This window comes from Solea senegalensis, linkage group LG19 (genome assembly GCF_019176455.1).
Source record: "Solea senegalensis isolate Sse05_10M linkage group LG19, IFAPA_SoseM_1, whole genome shotgun sequence".
Classification (NCBI taxonomy): Eukaryota; Metazoa; Chordata; class Actinopteri; order Pleuronectiformes; family Soleidae; genus Solea; species Solea senegalensis.
Genome location: NC_058038.1, coordinates 5,177,873 through 5,192,248, shown reverse-complemented (window position 1 = coordinate 5,192,248; position 14,376 = coordinate 5,177,873).

Here is a 14,376-nt window from a genome sequence, read left to right as displayed (position 1 = left end):
CATTTAGTTGTGAAAGTGCTAGGGAATGCATTATGTTTATAAACATCTATCTCTGTGAGGACAATTTGACCATCTGGGGGACATTTTCTCTGAGCCCCACAAAAGTGCTTTTTAAGAGTTAAGACCTGGTTTTAAGGTTAGGCACTTAGTTGTGATTTAGTTAAGGTTAGGGTAAGGGACTAGGGAATGCATTATGTGTGTGTTGTGTGTGTGTGTCTGGTATTACTAGTCTTGTGGGGACCTAAATCTGTTTACAGTCACATTATGGGGACATTACTGCCTTCCTTATGGGGACGAAAATCACGTCCCCATAACGTAAATTACTACATATAAAGGTGAAGACATGTTTCAAAGTTAGGCTGAGGTTAAGATTAAGGTCAGGGTTAGGATTAGACCAGTACTAGTTATGGTTAAGGTTAGCGTAAGTCTCCAGGAAATGAATGTAAGTCAATGCAATGTCCTCTGAAGTGTGTGTGTGTGTGTGTGTGTGTGTGCGTGTGTGTGTGTGGGTGTGCGTGAGGCCGGCATTGAAAGAGGAAGTGCTCCAGGCTGTATCAGGAGAGTGCGACATTTAAGCGACTGTCAGACAAACACTGAAGTAATAATAAAAAAGTGAGCTCGTGTGAGAACACAATTTCCTGAGGATCTACGGCCGCTAAATGTCTTGCTTCCTGCACGCTCAAGGCAGACGCCGCGCATCCCCCCCGCGAAGATTCTCCTGCGGCTGTGAACGTATCTCACGTTGTTCTTTTTCCACTGTATCTGTCATTCATATTCAAACTCCAGAGAAAAGTCTGGATCTGAGGGTACTTTTCATCCGGCACCATTTCTCATGAAAAATAAGGAATCAATTCTGCTCCAAAAACGTCTGTCGTCCAAAAGCAGACCTTTGGAAACACTGACGCAGTTACCCCGCGTTCACTTCCAAGGTATTTTTTAATCTTCTGCTTTGCTGGAGCTAAACAGTCAATCACAGTGATCTTTCCCTGAAGGACGCCAGTGCTGATTCAACATGCTGGGTTTCTGTCGCTTCTTCTCAGGCCTTCGCACTTTGAAAATCGTGGTCAATTTTCCCCAACGAATCCACAGGTAACCGATCAGAACCAGTGTTGTCGTCAATGATGAAAAATGCCAAGATGTGGACTGAGAGCGGAGTGAGGTTGAGTGGGGGACATAGCAGGGGCGTTCTCAGTGACGTGATCGAGCGTCACATTCGGCATTCATAAAAGGGGGAGGAGTCTGGGACAGTGTAAGTGTAGTTTGAATTCAGTAGCTGGTGTTTGGCCAGTCGATCTCAACACGTATAATTTCAATACTAAGATTTGCACCTGGATCAACAAGAGACATCACTAGATTCCCAAAAGAAAAGAGAAAGCAAGATCTAAAGTGATTTAGGGGTTCAGTTACACTTGGAGACATCTGCTTTCCGTCTGCCTCCTCACACTCTTTGCCCGGTACATTTTACCACACTGACACTAATATACGACGCTTCTGGTCCATGATGGTTCATGGCGGGGAGTAGAGGTCACACATCTGGATTTAGAGTAATGGCCTGACCCTGATCCCTCTTATCTGATGACCCCAACATTGACCCCGCCAGCAGAGTGGGCGACCTTCCTTTTTTTGGGTAACAAAAGACGAGGAGAGAGAACGTTCATCTTTTGACGCACGTCTTTGCGCGGTCCCTCTTTTGTAAACACTCACTTCTACAAACAAACGCTCTCAATCAGCCTCGAGCCAGAGAATCCCCAGATCAGCTCTCCTCCAGGCAAGATTCCAATAGGTGAATGCGTGACCTGGTTACTGAGAGCTTATTTTACCCTCTATTGACCAACTTCACTTCACTTCCTTCCCTCCTCTGCTTACAAACACACTATTTCCTTCACCGCGCCGCTCCATCGGCTCCTTCTGTTTGTTTTTCTCCCTGTAAAATCATTAGAAACTGTCTCCGTGAGCAAAGCAGGTCTGTTTTTCGTGTTGTGTGCGACATCTGTGCACTGATCGTCTCTCTCCGGCCTTGGCGAGCACGTATCGCCCTGAAACTCAGCGTCGGGAGTGGGTCAAAGAGTAAGAGCAGGCGTTGTATGGCTATTACAGATGGGAGAGAAATGCACACGGCGTCTCATGACTCGACCTGATGCAATCTGAATATAGAACTGGGGCAGCTGCTCTCCATGTGTGTATGTAAAGCACAGAGTAAGCAGTCAATGTAAACATGACTAGTTCTCCCTTTTTTTTGTTCCACATCTCGACCTTCACACGCCTTTTATGACTGGAGATTGGACGTTTGGGTCACTTTTGTAAAGCGCTTTCGTCGCCGCACCAAAGTCCACAGAGAAAATCTGTGGATCCACTGCTGCCCGTTGTGATTTTTGCGTGTGAAATATTTTGTTCTGATTGACATCAGCGACACAAAAACACCAGACAAAGCTCTCTTGTCTTGTGCTGATTTTCTTGGAGGAGTAAACTGTTTTAAAACCTCAATTTCTGGCCAGAAATGCTGTCTAATGGCAAGAAAGACAGTGTAGATATTGTAGACTTAAGAGGGTGCAGCTTATTATGTTTCAGTGGCTAAAACGCAGTCATGCTTCCACGGCAAAAGTCTGAGTCCTGACAGTCAGTCTGTTTCTGCCAGGTCCTTAAGAGGTAACAGAAACATGTGTGTGCATACACGCACACACACGCACACACACGCTAACCTTTTGACCTTTCTCTCTGTTCAATAAATTAGCATGAAATGTCCGGCTTGGGTTTCTCTGTCGGGGTGAGATGGAATCACTGATGGCTGCCATATGGTTTCAGGTCAACACAACAGATTTGTCACTGAAGATTAAATGACAAGGATCATATCTGTGGCTCAGATCTGAACTCAGATTGACACTCTGTATATTCGCCTCCACTACACTAGGTGGCGATGTGCCTCCTGTCACTGAATCAGGATTAGGCCCATTTTTCGATTGGCAAGTTACTCGCAACAAATTTGGACTGAATAAACACCTCAGAATGTGATTATTACATCACAGATGACATCAATGTGACCCGGTGGCTCGTCATGAGCATGTTGTGTGCCTCTGTGTGTCTTTCTACCATCAATCACCTTGAAATTATTAAATTCCTTAAACTGACAGAGCTCGATTTCTGTCTCCTCATCAGTCCAAAACTGAGCACTGTGCACCAATAGACCAGTTTGAGTCCAGTTAAACATCTCTAACATCTGTGGAGACGACTCTTAATAATGGACGTGTGGATTTGAGCTTGTTTTGGTTCGGGTACTTCAGCGAGGCTCTATAAACACTGAGCTAATCTGCAGGAAGCCACAAATGTCATGTCTCACCACCAACCCCCTGCATCGCACTTTACTTTACCAAGAGGAAACAGACACTCAATACTAATACTCACGCATGGTAACCAGGACACAGACCAAACCGGTGCAGAAGTGGACCATAAGAACAGTCTTTGCAGGCCTGACTGTAAAAATAAGGTAACTCTATACTCCTGTGAGGCGTCTCAGTGGAGAGGTGGAGTCAGGGATTATTGTGAAAGACGATTATGTGAGAGGGGAGGGGGCAAAAAACTCCCACTTATGTGTGTTTATTACAAACTGTTACGGTGAAATGCCTCGCGGTAAATTTAATCCTCAAATGATCACACGCACATTGGGATTATTAGATTCAGAATCAGGTGCTGTGTTGCAGAGGTGGAAAGAGTCCTGGAATATTCTACTCAAGTAAAAGTATGACTATTTTAAAAGTACTGGTCTAAACTTTTTTAAACAAGGTTCTTTCTTGTGTCAGTTGTTTTTATTTAAAGTTGAACTTTTACAAATGAAAGTGCTGACAAAATAAAATATGTAAACACATCACGTCAGTCAACATGGGTCAAAGGTCACAAATGCTTCAACCTTCTCACTCACTCTGGGACTTTAATTAGTCACCTGTCCTCATCGTTCACCTGTCCTCATCGTTTCACCTGTCCACCTTATCGTTATTCACTGCCAAGGTTTTGTGATTTATTTTTATTATATTTATTTAAATTCAGGCCAACATTAGTACAGTACTTCCAAAAAACAAAAAATTGGTCATTAAAGGATCAAAAGTCTGTAGCTAATAATAAATAAAAACATGACTGTCCTCACTGTCCTCATGTCAGAGACACTGGTTCAGGGTGAGTCAAAACAAAATTTTCCATGATTCGGATCCAAGTCCTCGGTCCTCGGTGTAAATCAGAACCATAGAGCCTCCGTCTCTCACCCGCTGTGGTTTACACTCCAGACTTGACTCCGTTCTTTGGGGGCAAATTTTCAAATGTTTCTCACACATCAATCTGTAAGGAATGTCTGTCCAACGGCTCGCGTGACAGGCGACCTACGAAGGGCACTGATGAGTGGAGTTACAAGTCTGACGTTGTTTGGATGAGAACTGCAAGAGATATCGCTAGATATTTCTGTGTTTTTCCCCTTCTTTTGTTTACATCACAGTTTTTGATTTTTTATCAATGATCTGTGGTATAGTTTCACTGACTTGATTCGTACCATATGACTTCTCTGCATTGTTTACCCTTTATGTATACAACATTTTCTACGGCTTGTCCTTCTCTGAAGGGTCACACGAGGAGCTGGAACCAGTCACAGATGGCGTTGGGAGCAAGAGACATTGATGATGTGATGATGTCACTGGACAAGAGGATGAAGATCTATCTTCTTCTCTTATTCCTTCTCTTTGTAAATGTGATGTTTTGTTTGTAATCTTCTGAATTTCAGTCTGTACATGTGGCTGTTCAAGGGTTTTTGTGACTCGATGTGAGGGTCTAAGGACAGAGGGTCTAAAGGACAGAGACCCGGAAATGAATCATGTTTTTGAGGCCTTTCCCATGCCCCAAAAGTCATAAATCTGCATCAATCCTAACGTCGGTCAGCAAATGTTCGTCAAAATTGGAAGTGGGAGGGGCTTAAGAAAATGACAAAAAAAGAAGCTTTCATTAGAAGATTTTTTTTAAAGTTTCATGCACATGAATGAAAGTTGGTACATGTGTTAATCATGTCGGGACAGTCCAAAAAGTCAATGACGACTTTGCCGTAAGTCCTACAGGAAAGCCGCCATCTTGGGTTGAACAGCAATTCTTTGGGTGATTTTGGCGATTGCGCACCAATGGTATTTTTGTGTTTGTGATGTACACGGTGAAATTAATGTAATCTGCATGTTTTTGGACTGTAGGAGAAAAACCCATGTAAACACTGGGATCCGAGACCTTCTTGCTGTGAGGCAACAATGCTAGCCACTTTACCACCGTTTATTCTTCCTCCAGTGAATTGAAAAATGGCAATGATGTCACTATCCAACCCCTAATGACAAAGAACTGGAAAGATTTCATTTTTATTTCAAAATGTTTCATTTATTTTCACTAATATCTTTCATGACTTATGTCTTATTTTGATTACCAATTTCACAAACTTTCAAGGACCTTTGGTAACCCTGAATATTGTCAGTAAATAAACAAGAAAACTGTCACAGAAGTGAAAAGTAGAAGCTGAAATATGATGCGAATTATTACAAATGCTTGAAAAACAAAAATTAAGAAACTGTCCTGTAATATTACACAGACCATAACGAACATGAAATCAAAGCTGGTTAAAGCAAAGAAAAATACTAACACCTTTTACCTCTCTATTTAAATGTTTTATTGTGTTTTATTATGATGCCTTTTATGTTTTTCTTTCTTTTTTTTATTGTAAAGCACTTGTTGAAGTGTGCTACATAAATAAACTTGTCTTCATATAAACACAGAAAAAAAAAGTGGCTGAAAATGATCATCAGTGACGTGTGAGGCCTTTACAATATTTCCTTTGTGTGTGTGTGTGTGAGTCGACAAAGTGACCTGAATAAACAGACATTGATTCCGATTTTATTCCGGTACGGCAAACAGATCATATGTAAAAAAATATTTTGTGCCGCAGGGGAAATAAAGAAGAAGAAGAGGAGGAGAAAAGCTGCTGCGAGATGGTCTAAACAGATAAGCAGTAAGATAACACTGCAGGTCTCAGGAGAGTGAATGAGTGAGTGAGTGAGGGAGGGAGGGAGGGACAGATTTGGTCTAAACCTGTGAACAGCAGAGACATGTGGCACAGCCAGCACTTAAGCCCATGTGTTGTGAGTGCAGGGAGAGATAAGCCCGTCTGTCTCCGAGCAGCACTCGTCAGGAGCGGAAACCAAATCTGTGCCGCGCACAAACACATTCCGTATCAAATATCTGCACACTCACACACAGATTACACCTTTTTACCAGTCCCTTTTCACCCTTTACCCGGATAAGACAGGCGATGTTCTTTTCCTTCATGTCGTTATTTTACTTTATATATGCGATATAAAAACATTGGCCCACAAGTCGAACCACAAAACCGGGGGAGGCCCGTCAATAGAGGGCGCTAGAAGAAGAAGAAGCAAGGACTCACAGAAAATCATTTTACAATAACATGAACATTTAAATAAACCAGCTATACACTCGGTATATTCTGCATTCAAATGTAGTTTAACCCTTAGTGCTCACACTAGTTTAAATTGTATTTAAACTAAATTGGTGTGTACTCTTTAAGGTGCTTATTTGTACTTTTACTTTTGTGTGACAAAACAAATATAGGCAGACAAACAATCTCAAGCACACGGGTAAACATTAAATAAACATAAATTATGTACACACAAATTAAACATTTACATCTATAACAACATGAAGACAAACACAGCAGAGAAAAACACACACACATACACGCACACACAACCAGATTTAAATGTATTATTTCTCCATTTAACTTCTGTTGAAAATTTAAAAGAGAAAAAAACACCACCACACTGAAATAACTTGTGTTTTCCTCAGATTCACTGAGACCTGTTTCCACCAACTGGTCCAGTTCAGTTCAGTTCAGTTCAGTTCAGGATGTGTAATCATACGCATTCACATTCCAAATGTTGAAAAGGGAAATACAGCAAAATAATCCCAGTCTTCGTCCATCCAGTTGTGTCTTGTTTACAAATGTAACAAAGAACCTCACCTCCCTCTTGTCTCCCCCCTTCCTCTTTACTCTGTCACCCATTTTTCCTTTCACCCCAACCTGTCTAGGCAGATGGCTGCACATCTTTGAGTCTGGTTCTGTTAGAGGGGAGTTTTTTCTCTCCACTGCTCATTGTGTGATTTGGGGTTAGGGGTTTCCCTTCTCCCTGTAATATTATAAAGGTTTCTGCCTTACTATGTTACAGAGCCGTATCGTCAACAGATCCTCAGAAATCATTGGACTTGAAAGACATCAAACAAACACAAAACAGAACAAAGAAAATCCTCTCTGACTCTCCTCAGGGAGAACATCCCACTTCAGGAACAATGATTTCTCCACTGAATCCTCTGAGGTTCTGCTGTTGGCGACTGGACTTGCTCGAGTTAAGCTGAAGACGTTTTAAGTCTGATCTTCAAGAAAGCTCAAAGAATCTTTTACCTCCAGCGATTCAACATACATGAACCCCACGTCTTCTGCTCCGTTTCTCCTAAACCATCGTTGAAAGCCTTCTCATGACCTCCATGAATGTCTGGTACAACAGCTCTGACCACTGAGAACAATAAATAACCAATCTGCCCAGGGAGAAGGTACAGAAGTCTCTCTACCAGAACGTCTCGCTTCAGGAACAGCGCTTTCTGCATCTGAATCTTCTGAGATTCTGCCGTGGGCGACCGAGGACTTGCTCGAGTGGAAGTTGAAGAGGCTTCTTCAGTTCAGTTAACCACAGAAGAAGCCATCTTTTAAATGTGCCGTGTTATTGCGAGAGGACAAGATCAGACAAGTCTCCGCAGCCCGGGATAAATAAGTGGTCACGTGACCAATCACAACGTCAACACCCTCTCTGTGTTGGAAGGAAACATTCCAAACAAAACATAATATCAGAAAGTGTTCCCAAAAAAAAATATGATCCCATTAATACAAAAGATCTGATTACATGAATGATTCCATCGAGATACTTCAGAAGAATAAAAGTGTGTGTGATGAACACACTTTTAATAAAAACAGTGTCTCCAAATCCAGACAAGGTTATTTTGTGTCACGGCAGGTTTTGTTCTTCTGCCCGTGAGCTAATTATATATATTTCTTTTCCATTCTGTGTCACCCTCCTGTTACGCAACCAAATTGCTGATGCAAGTGAGAGTCGCTGCACCTGGTGCCAAAAAAAAAAAGTGTTAGGTGTGAATCAAAAAAGAAAGAAAGAAAGAAAATTAACGAAGAGGAAGAAAAATACATGAGAACATCTGGTCATGTGGTGCAGGAAGACGAAAATGCAGCGATGGTTTCTCACTCAGAAGGCACACATTTCCTTTGTCGTCACATTTGTCTGCAGCATCTGTGAGACTGCGAGTTTTCACAGTCGCTTCTCTTTTATTTTCCCTTTATCTTTATTCCCTGCTTAAAAATAACTGGGTTTTATCCAGTGAGCGTGTAATATTTTCTGTTTGACTTGGTCTTTGTGGCTGTATCACTGTACATTCACCCTTTTTGTTCTAATATTATTATCTGATTTATCTTATCTTAAAAACACCCAACCATTATACACAGTTTATTTACAGCCTTCAGTTTGACTCAGAGTAGCTCATCCATGCCCAAAAATAATAGTAAAATAAAAAATTCCCCCTGTTTACCCAAATGCATGGTTGCAAAACTTGGACCTGGAGCAGGAAAATGGGCCCAAATTCAAACATAAACAAACAACATGAAGTCAAAACAAATGAACCCCCCTCTCAAAGAAGACACTGAGGAGAGCAGAGACTTTAAATACACCAGGGAGGCGGGGACAAGCCAACTCACCACAGGTGACACTAACGAGACACAGGTGAGATACATTAGGGCGGGGCCGACAATCAAGAGGTAAAGCCACTGCACCACACTCAATTTTTTCCCCATGAAGCCACTTAAACAATGCACAATGACAGGGTGCTTTGACTGAACTTGCACTCAGGCAACTTTGTTTTTGCAAATGCATTCTCATGTTCATCAGGAAAGGATATAAAATATAATGAAAATTCACATTTGCACTGGAAACACCAGTGTGTGTGTGTGTGTGTGTGTGTGTGTGTTTTGACAGAATATAGTCCAAGGAGGAGTAATCCAAGGGTCATGACACTGACCCTTATGCTTCAAAAAAAAACATTTTAAAACAATTCATTAGTGACTTCTTACTGTTGTTGTGGCTTTGAATATCAAAACTTCCCCCCGTTGTAATTACAATACAGGGTTACGGTTACAAATCCCCCCCTTTTTTATGATTTAATTTAACTTAATTTATAGTTTGTTTACATGGGACAGTGTGATTTTAATGAACATGTCGAGAATGTAAACATACCAGATTATAGCCAAAGGCCAGTTTCCATCTGTTGTTCCCTCAAATATGTCACTTTACAGATCAACAGCAGTTCACTTCATTTCTACAAGAGTTCATTAAGTCCTGATTCGACCCATGTCCGTTTTTCAGTTCAGGGTTTGAAAGCAGTTTATACGTGGGACATTGTCTTCATGTCCTCACAGAGGGACGGGAAGTCCCTGCATCTTACAGAACACACAGCCTGAGAACAGTTGGAGTTAACTGTTAATGACTTCCCCAGTGTAATCCTGTGTCTAAAAGTAGAAACTCCCCTACTTTTTTTTTGCCTCTTTTTGATTTTGTGTATCTTTAAAAAATAAATAAATGAGTTGCAGTATGAATGATGACAAAGAAATCTTACCTGCCGTACTTATTATTGCTGTTATTGCTGTCCTTTGGTTTCGTTTCACTCTCAAATGTCTTTACTCTGCCACGTCAGGTGAATTCAAGCTGAGGTCGGAAAACCACAACCTGCTGGCAGTCGTTGTATAAAGTACCTATAAAAGGGAAACTTGAAGGAAAAAGTACAAGTATGTTACCAGAAAATGAAATTGGTAGAAGTTGAAGTCACTTTTTTAATAATAATACTACTTATGTAAAAGTGCTTAAAATACACAACATTTACTGTACTTAAGTATGAAAACTACTAGTAATGTACTAGTAAAGTGTAGAAGTAAAGCGTTAGGATTGAGCCATGGTGGCTCAGTGGTAGGTTGGTAAGACACTGGATGCAAGTCGTCGTATTTTACACATTATATTATTATATAATATTTAACACAAGTAACGGCCATTTCTTTTCACCATGAACCAAAGCATTTGGCGTGTTTCCACCGGCTCGACTCGCCCTTCCACGGCACGGTTAAGTTGTGTTTCCACTAGCACTTCCACTTTTTGTTGTCCCTGCTCTGGTGAGGTTCCAAGCGGGCTGAGGCGATACTATGCGTGACTTCGCCACTGACTGGTCAGAGTGCCGTCACAGGAAGAGATGTCCGACACAAGAATCAAACCGAACAATGCCGAACTGTAGATCAATTAAAAAGACTTAACGATCCTGAAAATGTGGGTTCATCTCCAACAATTACCAGAGAAATGTCTATAAATCTCAATATTTAACAGAGGAGTCTGGTGTATTTAGCGACAGCACTGCTGATAGCGAGCGGCATCACACACCCTGATCACTAATGATTCAGTTACACTGAAAACAACTGCTTTACAACTCACTCGTCACTCATTTGTGTGTGTGTGTGTCGTGTAAAACCAAGTCAGCGCAGTTTCATGCAGCCGTGCATTGATGACTCCGCCCACGTTGAGTAGGTACTTTTTTTTGTAGTGGAACACCAAACTCGTGCCGTGGCGAGGCGAGGGGAGGCGAGGCAAGCTCGGACCATAGTAGGAAAGGGCCAAACGTTGCACTTGCTGTTGTGGAAACGTCTGATGTGTCCGGCCACGGACGGTGTTGTGAAACGCACACATAACGGCGAGTTCCCACACACATTTCCCCCTCCATTATGAGCAAGTACATGATGCCCTCCAGAGAATCTCAACGCCGATTGGCCATTATACGCCAAAGTTGACCAATTTCACCTCGAGCGACAGACATCTGTGCGTTGACTGTTGTTTGTAAACATGCCTGAGTCGGGTAGAGCCATTAAAAAGAAGCACAAACACAGACATCTCACATTATAGCTAATAATTACAACTTTGATTCAGAAAACCAAATGGGATCTTTACTCCCAGAATCCCTTGTTAGGTTTGTTTTACTGTGCAAACATTTCTATTTTGTGCAGGGAGAGGTTGTTAAAAAATCCTTCTGTGCAAGTTGTGGCAACAACAGCCGCCGCTCAGGAAACAATACCATCCCAGAGAGTTTATTTTAAGGTGCGTTTTCAGGGCGAACCTCAGGGCAGCACATCGTGTGGTGGCAGCGGTGGTGGTGGAGGTTTGCGCAGGAGGTTGCTAATAACAGCTGCCAGATGTGCAGAGTCCCCGGAGTCCGTGTACATTCTCACAGACAATGGAATGCTTGTGAGGAGCCCCAACAGGAAGTGAGGTCAGGGCTCTTGACCCCTCCCCTCAGAGCTCAGTGAGGGACACAGCGGTGGGGCGACTTTACTGGGGCAGCTCTTTAAAAAGTCAAAAAGTGTCCCATCATAAACCTGCTGACAGCGAGCAGCGAGTCCATAAAGTCCGTTTACCACACACTCTTACTGGACCGTTACAAAGCGCTGTCTCCATCTCCCGGAGGCTGCGTTTCGACAGATTGTGGCCGACTCAAACAGAAAGTATTGCGAGTAGTTCTTCTTTTTCTTTTCCTCACTTCTTCACAGTGGGTAATTTCCACACAGCCCCCACCCCCCACCATGTTACAGTGTGAGTCAAAGTAGTTGTTAAATCTGTTAGGCAGAGAGAGAGAGAGAGGGAGAGAGAGGGAGGGAGGGAGAGAGAGGGAGAGCAGACACAACAGGCCTCGGCTGAATTCGCCGTCACAGTGAGGCTCGAGCGTATGATGCAGAGTGAGGTGCTCTCCCGGTGTCGACGCCCTCACATTATGACCGTGTGTGATGTAACTTCTTCCCTCAGACTTTAGAAAGTGGAAACTATTCACTTTATCTCTGAGTCATAACACTGACTGACTGACTGTTTGGTTTTTTTCTGGGTTTTTTATCTCTACCAAGGAGGTCCTGTTTGCCTCAGCGTGGGTTTATCTCTCATTTTGTCCTCCTGTTCGGAACTTCCTGTCGACAGTTTTTTGACGCATCAAGCTGAAAGTTCTCAAAAAAATCTACCCACTGGTAGAAACTCATCAATTAAGAAATCCCTTTAATGCCCTTTATCGCTGAGACAGAACCAAAGGTGGACACTGGACAGGTCACCAGTCCATCACAGGACATGAACAGCCATTCATTCACACCTACGATCAAATTACACTGTAAAAAAGAAAAAAACACCGTAATAAACTGTCAAATAGCGTGAGTACACAAAAAAAGATGGACTGTATGTACATGTACTGTACATCACCCAAACCAATCATTTATACATGTATTTCCCTGAAAAACGACATAAATCCTCTGTTAAATTTACTTGGACTGAGAATTTTACATTTGTTTTTTCTGTAAAATCTACATTTCATTACAGAATAACAGCGTGCACTGACGGGGCATACTCAATTTTCTCATACTCAATACATTAGCTTTGAGCACAAACTTCTTCTGGTTCCAGTGGATCCAAATATAAAGATTTCAGCTGCCGGTTTATAAAACATAAGGTGTCAACGTGTCTTTTTGGACTTTACAGAAACCTAAATCCCTGCACCAACAATATCAAATTCGGCTGCAAATCTTTGGTCTAAGAAAACCAAAGTAAAGAAATACAATACAACGTCCAAAATGAGACATAGCAAACATTTAAGGTAACTTGTAGTATCACAGACACATGATGATGTCACTGCCACTCGTTGATGACTGTGCGGAGATTATTGCCTCTGTGACTGGATTCACCACCTGCCTCTGCTGCTGTGTGAGTCTCGGCACAACCCTGGTGACTAACAAGCCCCGACTTACCTCCAGGCCCACACCTGAGGGACACAACACGTCACACACACACACACACACACAGCTGTAACTCCTCAGAGACAACATGTATATGTAACTGGAGAAAAACTGGTGCATTATCAGGGTGGGTGACGTTTCTGAGTCCAGGGTTGCAGCTAAATCCGACTCAATTTATGTCAATTGTACAGAAACAGAAAATGTAACACATAAAATGTCTTCCAACTGTCCACAAGACTGGCAAATTCAACTCTGACTCAGCATCATTTACTTTAAAGTTCAGACAGACATGGAGCTAAAACACGGTGTAAATTAAGTTGTTTTGAGCTGAATTTGAATGCTTAGGCTGGATAATGCCACAGCAGCAGCAGTATCAAGGCTTTTTGGTGTTTTGGACACCACTTCACTTCACTGGTATTCATTTTGGCTGCAAAGGTAGGAGTTGGAGATGCTGGAAAAACAGTGTGAGCAGGCTACATTTTGAATTTCAAAAGTCCAAGCTCCTTTTTCTGCAGACTTTCCTCTGAAGCTCCGCCCTATGGAGCAGCCAAAAAACAACAAATAAGCTCTGGCGTTGTCTTCTGAGCATCAATAGGAGGAGCATTAGGCAACAAAATATGAATAATATGGAACAAATATTTTTCAACAACAGAAGGATCGTCATCCGAGCTTGGATCTGGCAACCCTCGAAGCGACTACAAGGCCTTTCAGCGGATGAGCCTCTCGACCCAGATGTGTCCGAGAGAGCTGTAGCATCGTTCTCTTCTTCTTTGGTTGGAATGCGTCCTATTCCCGTCGTCCAGACTTGTACCGCCACCTGATGGGGAAGTCAGATACTACAGGACCATGACACGCGACGCCTTAAGTTCCTTTTTTTATTGAACAAACTATTACTTTTTAAGCTCCAGTGTGTGAGAAATAGTGACATCTAATGGTGAGACTGCAGACTGCTCAATGTCGCAACCCCCAATTGAACCGAGTCTGAGTCTAGTGGTGGTGAGGTTAGGTGTGAAAACGACCTTAAACGACCTTGCTGTTAATTTGACGTTTGTGCTCATGATAGTGTCGCGTAGCTATTTCTAAAAATGTCCGTCTGGTTTTACGGATTTGCCTGTTTTCTTTTGCCTGCTACCTGATCCAGTACTGGACCACAGTGTCGTCACTCAGTTTGGTATCAGGCTCATGTCTCGGTGCTGCATTCAACTGCTGCCAAAAAATGCTCCAAACGTGGACCTTAAATGTCCTGGTCATGTTGCGGCTGCTCTCCGGGGGAAACTGAGGCAGGATGAGTTGAAAAGCCTGGTTCATGCTGGGATGTGTTCTGAAAGAGGAAGTGAGGAGGAGGAGGAGGAGGAGGAGGAACATCTGGACTTCATTTGTGCGCTCCAGACCAGAGAGAAGGTCCAGAAATAGGCGTAAAAAAAAAATCACTTTTCCAT